This window comes from Cryptotermes secundus, unplaced genomic scaffold, assembly GCF_002891405.2.
Source record: "Cryptotermes secundus unplaced genomic scaffold, Csec_1.0 scaffold216, whole genome shotgun sequence".
Classification (NCBI taxonomy): domain Eukaryota; kingdom Metazoa; phylum Arthropoda; class Insecta; order Blattodea; family Kalotermitidae; genus Cryptotermes; species Cryptotermes secundus.
Genome location: NW_019727090.1, coordinates 1130755 through 1151986, shown reverse-complemented (window position 1 = coordinate 1151986; position 21232 = coordinate 1130755). Strand labels below are relative to the sequence as shown.

The following is a 21232-nucleotide window of genomic DNA, read 5'->3' as shown; positions in this document are numbered from 1 at the left end:
AGTATACAATGCAAAGAAGACACTACTACATCAACATTTGCTTTTATTGTGTTTATTAGAGACGCAACGCCCCTTTCACGGGTCATCATCAGGCGTACAATGCACCAGTCTGAGCTGTTGAGTTGGAATCATTGTCATTTTAATCATGATTAAAATGACTTCATATATCTTCATATTTCATATATCTTTTTCTTTCACAGAAAATGAAAGAGACTGTTTTGGTGACCAAGGTTAGAATGAAGGGAGAGTATTGTCATTTTTAAAGAATGTCACGTAAAATTGGTGAATGATGATTTAGAAAGAATTTTTTAATAAACCATCATGATATAATCTCGGTATTATCCTGGAAATTTCTTGGAGGGACCAAGGAAAACTATGAAAATCTTCGGGAAAATCAGTATGCCGGCCAGAACCCAGGGCATCGGCAATGCAAATCCAGAGGGTTAACACTAGAGTACCCTTCTCAGTACCTGAGCAGTAATTAACATATAAACTGTCAACAAGAACATATATTCAAGCTACTGTCGTAATAAATGGCAAGTTATGCTATTTCACTATGTTTTGCTTTAAAACCGGACGAGACATGCGGGCCTGTGCCAGGAGTGTGCAAATAAATATTCTCCTCAATGTGCAGCACCTTCTAGTCCAGTTTCAATGGCAAGAATACAAATTTATCACCCCTTTTCCGCGAAAGGTGGAGAAGTGTCATTTCCTACCCACTCCAGTATGTCAAAAAAAAGTCTTGGCCTCGGAGAAGGCAGCAGCTGATATGTGCGTCAGTGAAAGAAGGTCTCAGTGTCACAGAAGGCTAAAAAGTGCATTCGTAAAGGTTACCTCTGGGAAAATTGGTCTATATTTCGTGTGCAGGCCCCGTTTTTCAGGGAACGAGAATAGGAGAGACACGGGCGTCGAAGTCCAAAAGGATTGCATTAAAGCAGCGAAGTCACTGTATTAATGGAGGCAATTACCATAAGCTGTACCTCTCCACAGTGTGGCTACGTACCAGCACAGTAGCAGAAATAATGTCTTGAATGATGAACTTGAAATTTAATTTTCTTCCATTACAATGAAAACATTCCTGGTACTCATGGCGCGTAAGGCTGACAACCTTACCGCCACCTTTGAGCCGATTGTCTAGATAATCTGGGACCCACAACGTCTCACGGCCTGTTACACGTATAGCTTTACTCTTTTACTTTAATTTTACAACAAAAACATGTGAAGCATCTTACTGTGCAACAAGACGTAATGGCAAACAATTTCATTTGCATTTATTCATATAAGATAATACACTGGGGAGCTAATGAATTATACATAATTTGCTGGAATTTAGGTATTCACAGCGGTGCTTATGAAGAGTATTTTTTTCTTAAATTTATCGTGTGTAGTCGGGCAAAATTTTTGGAGGAGCACGAGCGACCGATGGGAGGCGAGGTGTTTACAGAAGGTGACAGGGACTACGGTCAATGAGACGAGGGACGAAAGGAGGACGAAGCTACAATACGTGGGCCCTATCATCATGAGGGCATCTAGAATTGAACCCCATCCCAATATCGCATTGGCTGCAGCCCGTTAACCTCCAGGTCTCCGCAAATCCATGTCCCCTCTAGGTGTCCTTTTTGGCCACTAGTGCTACTTCTACTCCCGTCTCTCCGTTATCGCTCCTTCTGCAGATAAGGCTCTTTAAAGGGCCAATACCAGTTCCTGTTTTCGGTTCCCCTTCACAGCTCTTCTACACGCGGCTCCTTTTTCTTGCTGTTTGCTTCTTGTTAGCCGTTTATTTAACTTACGTTCCTCAGAAACTTCAGTGAACTTCTGCCAGACTACACGGCGTCGTATTCTAGAAGATAGTGTTCATGAAAATAAGTTATGCTTTGAAAGCCTGTGCCGTTGTATATAATTCGCGAATAAGGAGGTCTCTTTCCCGAAAAAATCACACTGAATTTGTTTAGATGTTCCAAAACAACGACCAGAAATACCAGGAGAGTTTTCCAGTTTCCTGCATTCAATTGTGGAGGCATTAGATACTTATCCTTCATGTCCTAATATTCTACTTGTAAGCTTTACTTCACGTAAACCCAGACATACGGTATCTTGAGTGGTACGGTACGTCAACATGTTTTGTATCCAGGTGTTGAAAGAGAGATATCAATACGTCTGTGCTTCAAATCTCTTCCTCATATGAAATTAATAACTTCCATATCAGTGCTTGAAGCTTGACTCAAATTTAAAACAGATGTGCTGCCTACCTTCTTGTGATTCATAAAGCGAAAAGGTCTTTCCCGGTTAAGAGAAATTACTGGCACAACATAATCAATGCCTTTTAGTACAGTAGGATTTAAGGTTTGGAAACTTAAATATGGAGAATTTGTCAAGGCAAATTAGGCGAATATCGATAAATCCTACATCAGGGAGAAAATGTTCCTCACAATTTTCGTTAAACACTTTGTAGACACTACCTGTTTTCAGTTTCTTTATATAATTATAATAATCATATAATTATTCATATTCTCAAGAATATTTTATTTACGTTACATCATAGCATTCAATAGATGACTGATAACGCGCCACATGTTTCAACAAACAAAACCTTCCATCTGACTACCAGCAGCTCAATATCTCTTCCTCATTTCAAACAAAGGCGCCATTGTAATAATGTGTTCATGTCTCTATTCTGTCTCTAAATTGTTGACTCCTGTAATTAACAACTGAATTTTAATTGCATGTGCCAATTGCCAATTTTCTTTTTTATCTTAACTACAGTTTTACCCATAGTGCTGCATATGCGGGCTATCCAACTTCTTCTAGAGGGCCATGTTAACAATTATTTATACTTCTCTTCCGCTTTTATAGCGTATGATTTTGAATACAGTCAGTCCACTGAAGCGGAGATGTAGGAAACCAAAAGCAGCGAGCACCAGAGAAATCTCTCCCAGCATTCTGACAATGCTGCTTTGTTTCGTGTGCAGCATTCAACGCTTCACAGGCTACAGGAAATGACTAGGAAGAAGACTGACGTTTAGAACGATAATATTGTAGCATCCTCTAGCGTAGAGGGGAAAAATTTCGGTCCGAGGGCTGAATGCGGACAGAGAAGCAGTTGTTCGGATATTAGCTTTTACTTTGTAATATACAGAGGATGGATTTAAGTCTAAAGAAAATCGAGGGAAATACGGAACTGCAAGTTTTGGGCTTCTAATATTTGTGCTTATCGCTGTGGTTCTTATCCTGTCTGGATACGAACAAGTCTAATGGGGTCAATTACAAATTATGATTATCTCGAGTCATCGCCAGTCAAGTTAGGATATCTTGTCAGAATTAGAATGCTAAAAGTATTTTACGCCTTTGTATATATTTACAAACTGATTTTAATAGGGAATGGTTATTTATAACTTTTTAAGTGGTTTTGAAATAACAATTTTTTCCTCGCTAGGTTCTCGTCTTGCTACGCTTCGAAATAGTACCAATCGTCACCGAATAAAAATAATTGTCCATCCTTTTTATAAAATAATCTGCTATCGTTACACGGTATTCATTGCAGGAGGAACAGCTCGCTAAACATGTAGTGATGAGTAGCGAAGCTTGGCTTGATATCATTTATGTCCGTACGGCGAAAATAAAAGCTGCTGCAAAGGACTGGTTCACTGCCTTCCCAGAAGGAAACAGTTCTAGTCTAAGGGGCCGGAATGACTTTCCTTAGTATAAGCGGCTGGCTCAGCTAAACACGCTCATTTGAAATTCTACACTTCATTTGAACTAATGGATTCTTTAGCACTGAATATCAGGCTACAAGGAATCTACGGACATCGAGGAAACCGGTATGTTTCAGAACTGCAGCCACAAAGAATAATCGCGAAATAAATTCTCCTTAAATTTCAATCTTTTAGAAAGTTTGCATAAGAGAATTCTTCATACAAAATTCGAAGATACTTTTATCGTCTAGCTACAAATCAAATTTTTCATTTCCCTCACCCAGAGGAAATATGATTGCCTATTTCCCCTGCTTGCTGTCTGCTTCATATTTTTCCTTGTTTTGCCTATACCTTGAAAATGCATTTGATAATTTCTTCCGAAACGTCTATTGACTTTCACCGAAGTACATGACGTTATGTCCCAGAGAAAGAACTCTTTATATGTCTAGACTGAACGATTTATACAGTTAAACAACGCTCTATCTATTGAATAGGTTACATAAGCCTACCGCTGTGTAAGAAATATTTGTGGTCAATGAGCTAGAAGTGGCGTGAGCCATATTGCTCGTGAAATACTTCAAAGTGCTGTGTCAGTATTTTCCATAATAGGACACATGACTCTCAGTCAGGATAGAGGAACCCAATGTAATTAAGTTCAACTAAATAAATATTCAGAATTCCTGGAATAGCACACGAAAAACAAGAAAGCCCTGTCAGAAAAGCCATTCTGACAGTCGGGATACGAATTAGGTTATGCAAATACGAAGCAGGAGTGCTACACCTTTACATTCGGTCATATCTTATATACAGAATAAATTATGTAATTCTGTATATAGCGCCAGTCAACTCCATTTCTCCCTCTTGCCCCATAACGCTACGCCTGAAACATAGCACAGCGAACTTCATTACTGAAGAGATGCCAGTCGCTCTTCCCAGACCACCTAAAGTAAGTCCCTTAATACCAAAATCAATCATGATACTGGCTTGTGCAGCCATCAGTAAGAACTACAGTACTCTTTCCTTTTGCATCAAGATAGAATCAGCAAAGCATTTGCTTCCTGACGCTGCAATGGCAATACGGACTTACGGTAACGCTAAATCCTTGCGTCGAAGTATCGCGTCTCCCTGCTACGGATTAACGTTTGAACCAGTTTCTAGGAGCAAGTCAGCTAAAGTGGTAAAGCTTCTCATTTATAATCAGGGCCTGATAAGTTCAAATGTCAGACAGGACACCGAATATTCTGAGATATGTTATGGTTTTCCTCAGTCATTCTAATTAAATATCGTGATTGTGCCATAAACACTCCATTACATCCAGTGTATATATTGCACTTTCGTTCGATTCTATATATATCCTTAATTACTGACAAGATATCGTTAAACAAACTATGTAAAATTAAAGAAGAAAAAGAAATACAAAGAATACAAATCGAACCAAGTAACATAGTGTGCCGTGCCGCCTAGGTCCGGAATATTTGGAATCAGAACGCATCCATTGCTATACAACGGCCAGCAATTCCTAGGCAACGAAGCCTAGGAAATCGTTGCCCCGGAAATGAAAGTATAACAGTGGGGTTTCCACCGTTACAAACGAATTGTTTGAGGCAGACAGGTATTCCACCGTTCATTGCGTAACAGCGGGCGGAATTAACCCAACAAGGTATTCCCTATTCAGTCCAAGAGCAAGTTATAACAGTCCAACGTCGGCCAGAGACCAGCAGATTTTGTATTCAACTTTAGCAGGAAAGGATTCTTAATCGACTAGAACAGGAGAGTTATTATCCGACTAGAGCAGAAGAGTTCTTATCCGACTAGAGCAGAGGAGTGTTTATCCGAATAGAACAGGAGAGTTATTATCCGACTAGAGCAGAAGAGTTCTTATCCGACTAGAGCAGAGGAGTGTTTATCCGAATAGAACAGGAGAGTTATTATCCGACTAGAGCAGAAGAGTTCTTATCCGACTAGAGCAGAAGAGTTGTAACATTGGAGAAGAAATGTCTGAAGGAAGTCATAAGTGGAATAATTGTACTTGTGAGTGTACAAAAGTGACTGTCCAGTAAAATATTCGTTCAAATCCGAGAACCCGCACAAATTTCTTTTCGCGTTACCTAGCAAACACGTGACAATATTTTTGTGGCAGTTCATTTGAAAGTCGTGACATTGAAGGCTACTCCTTCTTTGTACCTTTTACTTCTCTACAATTGATAATAAAATCACAGTTACCGTGGGAAGTGCTATCTCGGAAGCATCACTAGAGCCACTTACTGGAGGGTCCTGAAATTTTATGAGGAAATAAATAATCAAAACGTGTGTAGTTTTATTAAAGTAATTTTCTGCAAAATGTGAAACAACAATAAGGCCATCTTTAGATAACCTTATAAGAAAACACCTACATATTATATAATATAATTTTTGTATCATTACGTTGAATGTAACGACCACAACACCACAACTAACAAATGTAGCAGGTGGATTCTGTGGCTTACTAAAGAAAAATATACACAGAACTGGATCACTAAACCTCACAGTTATGTAGCTATAATTCACGGGAGCCCAACTACACACATTCTAGCATTTGAAGGAACATATGAATCATATATTCTTCTCACGATGTCTTGCTTTTCTCTTGTAAGATATGTGGCGATTCTGCAGTTTCAGGCGTATGTACTGTCGAAACAATTTAATAATTAGAGAAAGTACCAGAAAGAAATAGCCTACGATAGTGTTCAGACAACAGGACTCTAAAAGCTCAGATCATACATTGATCAGAAGGTGAATTTGTTATGCAAATAATTCTTTGCCTGTATTCAATTGTAGCTGAAAAATAAGAAGGCATAACATGAATTTTTCCCGAATATATGTAAACACCTTTAATATTTCTCACATAAATATGCCTTCATCTTAAGTTTCACATGGAATGGACTTACTGTATTTAATTTTCCTGCCATTTTGGGCAGATCAATGGAATATATTTATGTTACATGCTTAGAAGAAAAAAGTAAGGCTTTCCTCCTGGAAAGTGAAATAAAACACGTAGAGTTTCAATAACAGGACTATAGTTGTGTGTCAGATTGTGCGCTAGGTGTCCTTGGCCTTATATAAGACTCCAATGTTAAGAAAATAAACAGGAGATGGTCACACTGAAGTCTTATAAACAGCCCTACGCACAACCTCCAGGCCCATTACTCTGTATCAGCATATAAGAAATGGCTCTGTGGAAAGGAGTACGGCCTATTGTGTAATATATTAAGGATACTAAATTAGATTCCTATATGTTAACAAAGAGATAGAAGAGGGAACAGAGGCATGAAAACAGAAACAGAGAAAAGGAGTTAAAAGGAAAGAAAGAAAGAAAGAAAGAAAGAAAGAAACAAAGAAAGGAAGGAAGATTCTACTATACTACCGCTAGAAAACAAAAGACATCGCGTGAACCGTGCCTAGGGATAAGACACCAGAAATAAATCTTAGATCTGTTACAAAATACGACGTTTCCTCCCATACTCAAGCTGTAAATGTCTAGACGTATATTTATACTTGCCACCGGCCACCGTTTAGTTGCCTATGCGGATTTATGGAACTCTACTTAGGGAGCACCCCCCCCCCACCTCTCGAAGAGCAGCAATTCATCGCTTTTTCCTCGGCATGTGTATACTTCACTACAAGGTTATCGTGTATAAAATGTAAAGCAGGATATCTGAAGCATTAGGTCCAGTGATTGAGATTAGCTCTTTCTAAGGGGTCCAACTGAGTAGGTGTCTTCCCCCTTCACCTGAGGATGGAAACATATCCAGTTTTCGAAACGTCGTGTTTTCTGTGTAAGATTTGAGGTTTTCACTGCGGTGACTATAAAGAATGCCGTCTTCTGGGATGTGACGCCGTGTAGATCTTGTGTGAACCGACGTTTCGGAAGAAAGTATCGCCTCCATTTTAAAGATAGAAAAATCCGCGAGCGAGGAACCATAGTGAACAGGTGGCTGGTTCCTCGCTCGCTGATTCTTCTAACCTGAAGACGGAGGCGATATTTTCCTTCGAAACGTCGGTTCACACAAGATCTACACGGCGTCACATCCCAGAAGACGGAATTCTTCGTCGTTTCTTCACTTTTCTAGAATACTGGATGATAGAAAAAGTCTAAAATCCAAGTAATTCTTTGAGGTATACATCATCGTTAGAACCCTTTAGAATTTAAATGGATATACTCGTACATGTTACAATATTATGAGAACAGTGAAATAATATTCACTGCTCTTCTGTTACCTGATTGACTTCTGCGGCCGTTTGGTTAAATTGCTGCTGTATCGATGTTCATAATATTTTTCGTAATAGTACGGAATAAGATTATACGTGCACACAACCTGGTGGAAGATAACATTAATCTGCCAGCAATATTCCTTCTACAGCGAAGTCTTCTCTGCCAATCAGCCGTATCCGTGTGGAGTTGGTGTCCCACACTTCGGAGACTGTCTCTGTGATGTGAGATACAAAAAACCTCCGTGGATTTAGTCCGTAAGCGAACTATACCGACCGAGCGACCGCCGCTTGTCGGCAAATTTAGTGCCATATTTAGCGGATAGAGGGTGTCGCGTTGACAGCGCAACGAATCCCCACGGTCATTAATCTCGGTTTTCTAGACCGGAGCAGCTGTTTCCTTTAAATAGCTCCTCCATTATCCTCATGAGGCTGTGTGGACCCCGTTCTAGATCCACCAGTTCTCGGAAAATCTAGTAGCGCCAGGAATCGAACCCGAACCTCTGGATCTGTATCCAGGAACTCTGACCACTAGACCACAGAGGCGGTCCAGTTATGCCGTATAATCTTCCGACAACGCACTGCCGTGAAATACGGAAGTATACTAATAGCATATCATTACAGTTGAGATGTGTGGACCAGACTGAATTATAACGGGTTGAATTCAACACGGGCCGAAGGCGCTATAAAGACGCTCCCAGCCAACGTAATTTTCTGACAGATGGACCGCCTCTCAAACGAATATCCCACCGCCTGCCTGTACATCATCTCTGTATCCTGATTTACAGCATCTGGCGTCACGGCTGCACGTCAAGTAACGTCACTAAAACATTTTGCTGTCAAAAATCTGTTTAAACGCAGCTCAGCTTGACGCCACCGAAATAATATGAATCCGACCATTACGTTTCAAACAAACGCGAATTCGAAAAGCCACAGACTGTGATATTGTGTTCTGAAACTAAGGCACGAGTGGAGAAAAGTGAATAAATCTTGTTATATTTTCCAGGAATTGCATTAGAACAGCTGTTCCTATGACGACAGTTGAAACAAGATGTGCTCCTATGACGTATACATATAATTTGAATGCTTCTTCAGCTATCGTGTGCAACTGATTAGCCTTTAAGTTCGTTTATTACTGATAATAAATTTATTGTTTTATAGATAACCGTACTCCGTATACCATACTGCATATTATGTGCTGTATCTTATCGTCCTATGGAAATAATTTTGAAGTAGATCTTAATGAACTCTGCTGAATATGATTAATATTGAACGAAATATGAGAGACGAATATTTCTATTCCTAAATACTGTGATTATCTTCACATTTGTAACAGCGCTGTAACGGAATTATTGGCATTAACTCCGTAAAGCACAGTTGTTACTTATATGCACCACCTCCTTTAACATTTAAAGACTCGTATTTTTCACACAGATTGTACTTATGGGTCTCGTATGATTCTCGGAATAAACAGTGATTATTTCAAGAAATCTAATTAACTGATGAGCCGTATGAAGCAGAATGAGCGCGTCCTGTGTAAGTCAGATGCATTATATTTTTCAAGCGTTTGAACTTGAAATCATTATTGTTACAAGTGACTGCACCATGATATTCCATTTTTTGATAACTATACTCCGTGGCCTGTAGTCCGCAAACGAACTATTGAGAACTTCCAACGATAAATTTGTCTCTGTAATTTCATTGTACTGCGAGGTATCATGACGCATGCCCACACGTCACGGACATTTACGTGATTCAGTCATGCTTACGTTATCTTAAGTTGCTCTTTCAACACACAGATTGCACAGAGACGAATGAGATGTGAGGATGATTATGAATGCGACAAAGTACAAATTCGCAAAAAAGTGGTCCCAATTTATTTTAACATACCATTCCGACATTCATCAGAAGCAACAGGAGTAACTGATTAATTCTTTGGTTATTTAAGTATCCTTTATCAATATAATAGATAGTCTGACGATATCGTATGATGAAATGGAAAGAATGTGAAATAGTATCGCAAGCATTTGCCTATATTGACTGACAGAAAAATCACATAAAACAGTATAACCTGTTCTCAAACCATAAATTGCACCCAGAGTGGCCAGAATAAAAGCAGAAGTGGTAATCACTAATAGCGACGTTCATCAAGGGATTGAGGAAAACAACTGGCAGATCTCACTCGTGAGAAGCCGCAAAATGTTACCACCTAAGTGCAAATCTACACCATCACCAACATATCAGCACATGATACATACAACCGTGTGTGTGTGTGTACGCAGTCTATTCAGAGACAAATTTGTGTTTGCATTCATGCACTGAATAATACTGTCAAATCTCGCAACCAGAGGTAATGAAGCAACCAAGTCATTAACATGCGGGACAAAGAACATCAGGAAACTGAAGTTCATGTGCTTAGACGTAAATTCGAGGCACCACTTAAGCACTTCACTCCCGTTACTGCTGTGTTCTGGTAGCGAAATTGACGTACATTAGGAAGTTTTCGTCGGATGGAAGTGGCTGCTAGCTCTTCTCTTGTCAGAACGCGATTAAGAGGAACGATATAACCCCAACAGCCAATTTCACCTGAATGGATGAATAGACTACAGTTTAGATTACAGATTGCAGACGTAAAACAACAACGGGCTTACGAATAGAAAAAGAGGTTGCTGCAATAAAACATCTTAAGAAAAGGAAATATCTCAATTTACTGACGAGGAAGATAAAATAACCACTTATCTAATATACTAAGAATACTTGACTTCCAATGAAGAAGTTTGTGTTAACAAGATAAGAAATGACAACAATCACAGTAACGGTAGCCTTAAGCGGCCTCCATAGTCTAGAGGTAACGTTCCCACCTCATGACTCGCAGTACGCGGGTTCAAATACCCGGCGGAGGTCGTGGAATTTTTAAGGGCGGAAAAATTCAGGGAACAAGTCCTCCGGGAGGGACTTTAAGCCGTAGGTCCCGTGTCGTAGCTTTACGGCACGTAAAAGAATCTCATATCTCCTAAGGAGGTCACTGAGCCAAATTCAAGGACATTTCCCGCCCAACAGTAGTCTCTAACGCCTCTGGTAGATGGGGGAAGCATTATATATACCGCCAAGCCAGTAGAGGCCGAACTCGCTGGCTTGGTCGGGACTGATGGTAAGCACCAGTATCGGTAGGGTATAGAGACTGATAGAATATCATAGAGGGAAGCACAATAGATCAAACTGGTCGCGGTGCATGGGGAAACCCACTCTCTCTCAATAACTAATTAACTAACTAACTAAGCATCCTGTTGCATTACTATATATGATACTGTTTATGTACTACACAGCCCGCCAACAATGCAACAAATTGTTCCTTATTTCTTATACTTTCACTTTCGACACAACATGTTTCGACCCTAAATGACCTTCTTCAGATGCCTTACTGTGCTAAAACTGCAACACTGCTTTAATACGAGTAGTAGCCAATCGTTACATATGCAACTGCACGTCTAACTGGCAGGCGCTAAAATAGCACACGATCTAATTCATTTAATTTAAATCAAATTAAACCTATTGATTAATTGTTCCCTGAACCTTTCCGCCCTTAAAAATTCGACGACCTCCGCCGGGTATTTGAACCCGCGTACTACAAGTTATGAGGTGGGAACGTTACCTCTAGACTACGGAGGCCGCTAACAGGATGCGTAAATACAGGATTACAATTTAGAGATTTTACTGTGTAGTTTTAAATGGCAATGATATATCATAAAAAAGAATTACAGACTCGATAAAAAAGGTTAAAGTACCAAGTCCTTCGTTATCATTTCGCCCTAACGCATTGTCTCATTGTTTCTTTCTTCAATTTGGGGTGATTGATTATATCTGAAAGACGCAAATATGAATTCAACCTTTAATTCAACACAGAGGTTTAGCTGTATAGCCATGGATTCTTGATATCCGAGATTATAGAGGGACCAGAGAGTCACCTAGTAGTCATGGAAGCAAGAAGAAATTTAATATTTTCACTTAAATGAAATAAAAAATAATTTAATATAGAAGCAAATGAAAAGAAGCCTTTGAGCTCAAGAGAAACACCACTTGGCCGCAAATAAGAGCAGGACAGGGATATAGGCCTTGCCTTCCTGTGTTCATTATTTTTTTTGCCTGCTCGCATACTTGTTATTTCATTCTATTATTTGTTTCATTCCTTATTTCTCTGCTTATGAGCGAAGAACTCTGCAATGAGAATAAATAAAATACATCCCTTGAAATGAATACTACTCTTCTACCTAAGCTCTTTGCAATCAGATCCTTCTACATATTCTAGAGAATGAAAGAACACGTGTCAGTATCCATCATTAAGCTTGTTTTCAACATCTCACGGTAAATATATTATTATTACATGTTAAAAGTAACTTCTGTCGCACAGAATTACTAGGTTTCTGGACTTTGCATCGTCCGGTATTCTAGAAAATAGGAAACACGACGTTTCGGAAACATGATACGTTTCCGTCGTCAGGTGAGGGGGGAAGACACCTAGTCAGTTGGGCCCCTTAGAAAGAGCTAATCTCAATCACTCTTCTAAGGGGCCCAACTAAGTAGGTGTCTTCTCCGCTTCACCTGAGGACGGAAATTGATCCAGTTTCCGAAACGTTGTGTTTTCTATTTTTTTTAGAATACCGGACAGTGGAAAAAGTCCAAAAACGCAGTAATTCTGTGTTATACAGCATCGCCAAAACCCTTTATAATCTATAAGTAATTTCTATATTTAATAATATAATTACAGTCATTCTATGAATTTTCATTACTTAAATACAGAAAATACAGAAAACGGAAGGCTAATTTGATTGGTCATATCTTACGCGGTAACTGCCTTCTAAAAGAAGTTACTGAAGGAAAGATAGCGGGGCGGATAGAAGTGACCAGAAGACGAGGAAGAAGACGTAAGAAGATGCTGGACGACCTTGGGGAGAGAAGAGGATATTATCATTTGAAGGAGAAAGCTCTAGATCGCATCAAGTGGAGGAACTGTTTTGGAAGAGACTGTGGACCTGTCGTATGACAGATTACTGATGAATGAATGAATGAATGAATGAATGAATGAATGAATGAAATACAGCTGACGAAATGTGATGTGGACCTTACGTTTATTGAAGCTTAGCCTATATTGTATTGCAACAGGTAGGGTCAGAGCTAGAGGAAATTCTCTCTTTAAGCAGAAGGGTGTGTTTATCTTTCAGCAAGAATTACCAAAAGACAAATGGCCTGCAAGAAGATTTATAAAAGCAAATACCGAAATATCGATCCGTTTCGATTATTAACAGCGTGCGATACTGCCATACGTTTCCCTCCTTGGTGGCTTCCTCTCAGCTACAAAACTTATCCTATATAATGTATAATTAGGCCAGTCACTGTAGCCGACCGCTCTAAGGCATGCACTGTCTTCGCTCGCTCGGAAGAAGGGATCGTGGGTTCGAATCCCACTCAGGGCATGGATGTTTGTGTGCGTTTTTCTGTGTTTGTCTACAGGTAGAGGCCTTGCGACGAGCTGATCACCCGCCCAAGGAGTCCTACCGTATGTGTAAAATCTAGAAAAACAGAAGTAAACGGAGTTCATGGAGGTAGGCCTAGGCCCACTGGGGCTGTAGTGCCAAGGAAAAAAAGTATAATTAGTGCATGTTTGCTAATGATGTATTGCAAAGGAAACTGAATGAAGCTCTGGTGATCTGTTTAAATGAACTACGTCTGTATTTTTCTGGAAGCACTGAGGTTAATCACGAGAGATCTCCGACATCACGTTTCGGCTTGCCTTCCTAATACAAACAGGAACGATAGTTACAGAACCTGACGACCGATAAAGCTCAAAGGCACTTCGTTGAAAGTTCTCTGAATACTTCATTCAAATTCTGTTAATATGAAATGAGATCGCCTTGGGCGTTATATATTCTAAATATTTCTGTTATGTGAACATTTTTCCTAATATGAAGTTAGAAACCACCGATCAGAGTGGCCGCTCGGTCATGTGCCCGAAATGTCTTCGCTCGCTGAAACGCTGGGTTCTTGGGTTCGAATCACATTCGAGGCCTCGCTACCTCTTTGCGTTTATTCTATGTTTATGTTGTCCTGTGTAGGTAGCGGCTTTGGGACGGCTGATCACCCGTCCAAGAAGTCCTACCGACTGTTCATAAAAATCCAAATTTCAGAATTACTCAATTCTGAATGGGAACAAAATTTAAATATTTTTTTTCTTTGACGTTACAGCTCCAATTCGGGCCTTGGCCTACCTCCATAAAACCTTCCGTTTTCACTTCGGTTTACTATATTTTAGACATTTGGTAGGACTCTTTGGGCTGGTGATCAGCTAGTCGCAAGGCCTCTACTTGTACACAAAAACAGAAAAACACTGATACACACACAAGCGCGCGCTGAACATCCATGCCCTGAGTGGGATTCGAATCCACAATCCCGCCTTCCGAGCTAGCGAAGACAGTTCATTTTTTAGACCGTTCGGCTACACTGACCGGCCAATATAAAGACTAGAATATACAAAAATATTAATTTTGCCTGTGGTTTTGTATAGGTGTGAAACTTGTGTCTAACAATAAGGGAGAAACATGGACTGGGGGTGTTTGAGAACAGGGTGCTGAGGAGAATATTTGGACTGAAGATAAATGCAGTAACATGAGGTTGGAGAAGACTGCATAATGAAGAGCTTCGTAACTTGTACACTTCGCCTAGTATAATCAGAATAATCGAGTCAAGGAGTATGAGATGCGTATGGCATGTAGCACGCATGGGTGAGAACTGAAATGCATATAGGATTTCTGTGGGAAGAGCAGAAGAAAAGAGGCCACTACCAAGACCTAGAAGTAGATAAGATAAGATAAAAATGGTTCTTAGAGAGATACGAAGGAGTAGAATTGACTGGATTTATGTGGCTCAGGATAGGGACCAGTGGAGGCCTCTTGTGAAAACGATAATGAACTTTCAGGTTCCATGAAATATTAGGACATTCTTGAAAGACTGGCGACTTCTCAAGAAGAACTCAGCTCCATGGAGTTAGTTAGGGAAGGCGTCAGAAAGCCCACTCCACATACAAAGAATATTAGTGCAGTGTCACACCTGTCGGAATCACATACAACGCAACTTTTCGAACGCTCAGGATCAGTAATGAATGAGTGTGGATTAGAGGGCTCACTAATATGGCTAATATGGCAGCAGAAGGGATCTAGACGCCAGCGTCCAACGACAAGAAAAGACAGCCAGCTTACACTGGGCAAATTGAAAATACTGGCATAATCCTCGGAAGAATGTTGCCATTGCTGTTGGTAGAATAGAGCTAGATCTGTCCCAGAATGAACAGCAGAATGATCAAGATTGACTATTTCCAATCTACTTGCCTCCTGCCTCTTCTCCTCGTTAAAGACAGTAGCTGTGATCAGCCTTGCAAACGCAGCGAGAATATATGATAGTCGCCTGCGTACTCAATCTAAGCTTGCCTTAGCATTTTCCCTATCAAATTCTTTGTTTTTCTTAACGAAACTGTTCTCTGTAGGGCGAATGGAAGGAAGAGCTCCAATAAGTGACCAACGTAAACTCCGATGGCTGTTTTCTTGTGGGATATATTGAGGATAAGTTTCACGTAGAGAAGCTTACGAAAAGAAATCGACTCCACGATAGGACTGAGAATGAATTTCACGTTTTTTATGAAGAGACAGAGATCTTCTGAGGCATTGTGAACAGTATCAAGGAAAGGATTGAGCTGTCTGCAAAAGGTGAAGTTNAATTTGATGAACATATGGGCATATTCCCGCTGACCGAAGACAAATTTTTTTATTACTAGTGATTTGGGACTAAGTCCCTTGTACTGTGGCCACTTCTGGCCTATTGTACCAGCCCCAGATGATGGGTGAGGGTGATTGTGGAGAAATTCGTGGAATGAAGATTGGCAGGGGAAACCGAAGTACTCAGAGAAAACCTGCCCCAGCGCCATAGTGTCCACCACAAATCCCACTTGACCAGACCCGGGATCGAACCCGGGCCGCAGCGGTGGGAAGCCAGCGACTAACCGCTTGAGCTATGGCGCGGCCCTTGAAGACAAATGAACTATGAACTGCAGTAAAGTTCCGAAACTGTTTACGTATCATGACACAGTCATTAATAAATATTCCAACTGATATAAATAAATAAACTGGGTGTCTTTGTTCTTTGCTCAGGTACCTTTTTGGGGGGCACGCGGAAGCGTAGTTGGTTGAGGCACTATGCCACAAGCCGGAAGGTCTCAGGATCGAAACCCAATGAGGTGGATTTTTTCAATTTACCTCATCCTTCCGGCCACACTATGGTCCTGGGGTCGACTTATCCTCTAACAGAAATGAATACCACGAATATTCGTAGGGAATAATTGGCGGCCGGGGCCGGCTGACAGCCTTACCGCCATCTTTGAGCCGACTGTCTAGAGAAATGTGGGAGCCTCTACGTCTCACAACCCTATGGGTTCTACGGCATGTTACAGGGATAGTTTTACTTTTTTCTTTTACCTCGGATTCCTGTTAAGTTGAACTACACTGAAACAGTGATATTCACCGTACGTTAATATAATGAATATGTTATACTCGCATTGGTTAATGTTCTATTTGGTGCCATCGTGGCTCTGTATAAGGTGTGCTTGATTCAGTAAACAAACTGTTTCCAGGCAACGAAACAGCATAGACATAATCACTGCTTGCGCTCTAAATCAGGTTATGGTCGCCTGGAAACCAGACGGAGAAACAGGCAATGAGATATCTAAGAAATAGGGTTTTACTCTTATCGTCGAAGTCGAGCAGTTAGCATTGCCGCTTCGTATTGCGGAGATTCCGGGTTCAAACCTTGGCTCGGATACCTGCTATTCTGAGGCATTTCGTCTTTATTTCCCGAGTACCTCCGGCCAGCTGCCGAGATACTCATTTGAATTATACCACGATTGCTTTTTTTCTCTCTTGCTCCCACTTTGGAGCATAGAGCTGATTGCTCTGTTTCCTTGATCACTTTCACAGACGGTAGGACTCCTTTTACGGGTGATCAGCTCGTCGCAAGGTCTCTACCTAAATGCAGGACAACACAAACACAGAATAAACGCATACACACACTAAACATCCATACATTGCATGGGATTCAAACCTATGATCCCGGCTTCGGAGCGAGCGAAGATAGTACATGTCTTTGACCGCTCGGCTACCGCGACCGGTCCCCGACCGCTTTTTCCCCCCCCTTGGCACTACAGCCCCAGTGGGCCTAGGCCTACCTCCATGAACTTCTCCGTTCACTTCGGTTTTTCTAGATCTTACACATTCGGTAGGACTCCTTGGGAGGGTGATCAGCTCGTCGCAAGGCCTCTACCTGTACACAAACATAGAAAAACGCATACACACACACACACACACAAACTAAACATCCATGCCTTGAGTGGGATTCGAACCCACGATCCCGGTTTCCAAGTGAGCGAAGACAGTGCATGCCTTAGACCGCTCGGCTACCGTGACCGGCTCCCCGAGCGCTTACTTCCACAATATTGCTAATTCATCACTCACGATCATTCGACGCCATATAAACTGAGCTATTGAAAACATCGTTAAAGAAACCACAAATAATAATAATAAAAAAAAAGTATTTCATATAGTATTAAGGTGCCCATTTCAACCTAATCCTTTACTAACACTTTCGGGGCCCGAGTGAGACAACTGCAGTAACGACCATAACGACTTTCATATTCAAGCGTTTTAGTATCAACGTACGTCAAATGGGGCAGTCAACACAACAATAACACTAGTACTCAATGAGACAAAGTAGATACTATCAACATTTGTTGACACTAAATTATTGATCCATATTTAATGCTTTTACACAGTTCATGAACTTACGGTATTGGTTATGTATTGCCTGAGGATGATCTATAAAAGAAAGGTCGAAACATGTCGCAATAAACACTGCACAAATAAACAAATATTGATCGATAGTATGTATTTTGCTCTTATTGAGTAGTAGTGTTAGTGTTTTTTGACTGCCCCATTTGAAAGTACGTTAAGACACAACGAGCTGCATACTTTTGAGAGTTTTATTATCAACATTGAGATGCTGTTTAGTGTTATGAGCAGAATATTTGACATCACTATTATCAAATTCCAACACTGGGGGAAATTCGAAATTCAGTCAATATAAACACACATAAAAGAGATGTTAGTGACACCATTTTATTAGGCCTATTACGGCAGTCAATATTTTAAGCAAAACCGTCAAAATATAACCCGTATCTTATATTGTATAAACAACGAGCTACTGAAAACAAAACCAGCTCCTTAAGTCCATCACAAAATCAGCCTCCAATTTCCGTTTCGATATTTCCGAAAGTTTTCTTACCTAAATACTGTATACAGTTGTTATTAACCACATCGCGTGACATGTCTACCGGGCCAAACTTCTCGGTAAGACTCCCGAAGCAAGTTCCTCGTTACATAATTGTAACTCTTCCCTGTTTCCGTCATATCCCTATTTTAAAAATACGTAACTTTGCATTTATCTTTGAAGAACATGTAATTCACTTTCTTCAGAGTAAAAGACCATGTTTCACAACCACAAGAAACAAAGAATACCGAGCGAAAAACCCACAGCGGTAACGCATTTTACGTTGGATTTGGAAGATCGGCCTACCCAGTTTGAATCCCAAGGACAGCCTAGTTTGGCTTAGGTTTCCCATAATTTTTCCTTTTCTGTTTAGACAAATGAGACAGTGACATAACATGGTCTCAGGTCGTTCTTTGCTGCTGCCTTACTGATACACGATTTACAATAATTCTAAAATTTCATTCTATCATAAACACATCAGTAGATACAGCCCCATACAATAACTGAAATAAAAATATAATAGGCCACCCAGATTTTAGTTTCCTTGGTTCCGACACCGCATTTCTTGCAGAAGGTTACAGATATTTCGCAGGAACATACTGCCCACATCTTCAGTGTTCAACCCTGAAGATTATATGAAGTTACAAGCCATGCGAAACAAAGCACAAAAGAGTAGTTTTGTCTCCAATTGGTAGTCATTTAACCAACTCCGTGTCGCAGAGCTCCCCTTACGCTTAGACATTCAGCTTATGGACAGACTCCTTGCTTTAACTAGATCAAATTACGTGTATATTACCGCTTTCACAAACATTTGCCGTTAGACCCTATTCTCAACCAACTGAATATAGTCCACAATTCATACTCTGCTTCTCACATACCTATGTTAATACTGCCTTCCCATCTGTATTTAAGTCTGGCCGCGCCATAGCTCAAGCGGTTAGTCGTTGGCTTTCCACCGCGGCGGCCCGGGTTCGATCCCGGGTCTGGTCAAGTGGGATTTGTGGTGGACAAAGTGGCGCTGAGGCAAAGCGGCCTCCGTAGTCTAGGGGTAACGTTCCCACCTCATGACTCAAGGTACGCGGGTTCAAACCCGGCGGGAGGTCGTGGAATTTTTAAGGGCGGAAAAATTCAGGGAACAAATCCTGCGGGAGGGACTTTAAGCCGTGGGTCCCGTGTCGTAGCGTTACGGCACGTAAAAGAACCTCATGCCTCAAGGAGGCCTCTGAGCCAAATTATTAAGGACATTTCCCGCCCAACAATAGTCTCTAACGCCTCTGGTAAATAGGGGAAGCATCTAGATACCGCTGAGGCAGTAGAGGCCGAACTCGCTGGCTGAGTCGGGATTGATGGCACGCACCAGTATCGGTAGGGTATAGAGACTGGTAGAATATCACAGGGGGACGTACAATAGACCACTGGTCGCGGTGCATGGGGAAACCCACCCCCTCCAATAATAATAATAATAATAATAATAAGTGGCGCTGGGGCAGGTTTTCTCCGAGTACTTCGGTTTCCCCTGTCAATCTTCATTCCACCAATTGCTCCACAATCACCTCACCTATCATCTGGGGCTGGTACAATAGGCCAGAAATGGCCGCCGTACACGGGACTTAGTCCCACCCCACTAGAAATAATAAAATAATAATAATAATACATTTAAGTCTTCTGAATGCTCTTCCATTGAAGTATTACGATCGGAGCTTTATAGGTATATCTCATTTACTTCGTTCGTGCTACAGACCTGTCTCATGCTGCTTCATTTAAGCACATTACCAACAGTCATCAATTATATGTATTTTGTACGTTTACTTACCCATGAAAATGGTATCTTGATGAACTCTGGTGAACTGTAGTGATTCTCACCCTCTACTACACGACGAAGTCATCTTCGAGTCTTCTAGCCAGTAGTCCAGATGTCATAAAACCAAATAAGTTCGCGCACTTGTATGGATCATACATTTAAGGACCGAGTTCCATTCAACAAGTCACCTCCAACAATAATAAAATAAACATCCCTAGTACACTTACATTAAACAACAGATATGTAAACAATTGTGTGTTACCTTCTTAAAGGAAAAAGAATTTTGTCTTTGGCCCTGTTGGAATTTCGTGAAATTGTTTTTGAACAAGCAGGCAAAATTCGTCATCATTTTTATATAAATTGACCTACAGCATGAGAGCAACTTCTGATACACCATTTGCTTCTATTTTTGAAACAAAATACTATTCGTATAGGTTTGACCTCGTTACCTTTGTAGGTAGATATCAATTACGAACTTCGTTACGTAATTTGCTTCCAACTATATTTCGAAATAAAACTCTATTTACTAACATACACATTGATATCCACATGATCAGTCCAAATTCCCGTACATGTAAATAATTTCCCTAGTCATTTCACTAAATAAATCCGGTCAAAGCGTTTTGTCATGGCAATGTGAACTGACTAGGTTATGGAAACTTCTTTGCGAACGTGATATATATTTAAATGGTCAAGAAATGTCTTGATTTTACGTTGTACGAATGTTCATCACCGTGTTCACAAAAGAAACTTCATTCGGTTGCTCTGGAGCCAGTTCAATCCGATTAACTTATTCACAATTTTCAGTACAGATACGTGAACATTTCACTGGTGTGTCGTATCCATTGCACTGTCGGTAAGTTTTGTTGGCGCCATGTGACCGGAAAATGTTATTCCGAACTAACCGGTAGAAACGTCAAGACAGACAAATCCGATAGGGGAGATAAAGGAAGTCTCGGTTCAGTTGGCGGGAAAACCTTCGTGCCACTACTGTTGGTACGCAGACCAAGTTCGCCCCGATTCGGAAACTAGGATGCAATGCGCATGTCCAGGAAACAGTAACACATCACTAAGCGCTACTGACAGGAATGTAATGCGTGGTGCAGAAGCCAGTTTTTTTAGCAACCAA

General features: G+C 40.7%; 1 protein-coding gene across 2 annotated transcripts in view; it reads right to left on the bottom strand.

The window, feature by feature from the left end:
* LOC111864312 overlaps window positions 1-21079 on the bottom strand; it is a 240933-nt gene extending 219854 nt beyond the window's left edge. For both annotated transcript variants that reach the window (XM_033751388.1, XM_023851466.2), the window contains exon 1: window positions 20116-21079. The gene's annotated coding sequence lies outside the window, so the exon portion shown is untranslated. The remainder of the gene's footprint in view (window positions 1-20115) is intronic.
* Between the last annotated feature and the right edge of the window lie 153 nt (window positions 21080-21232).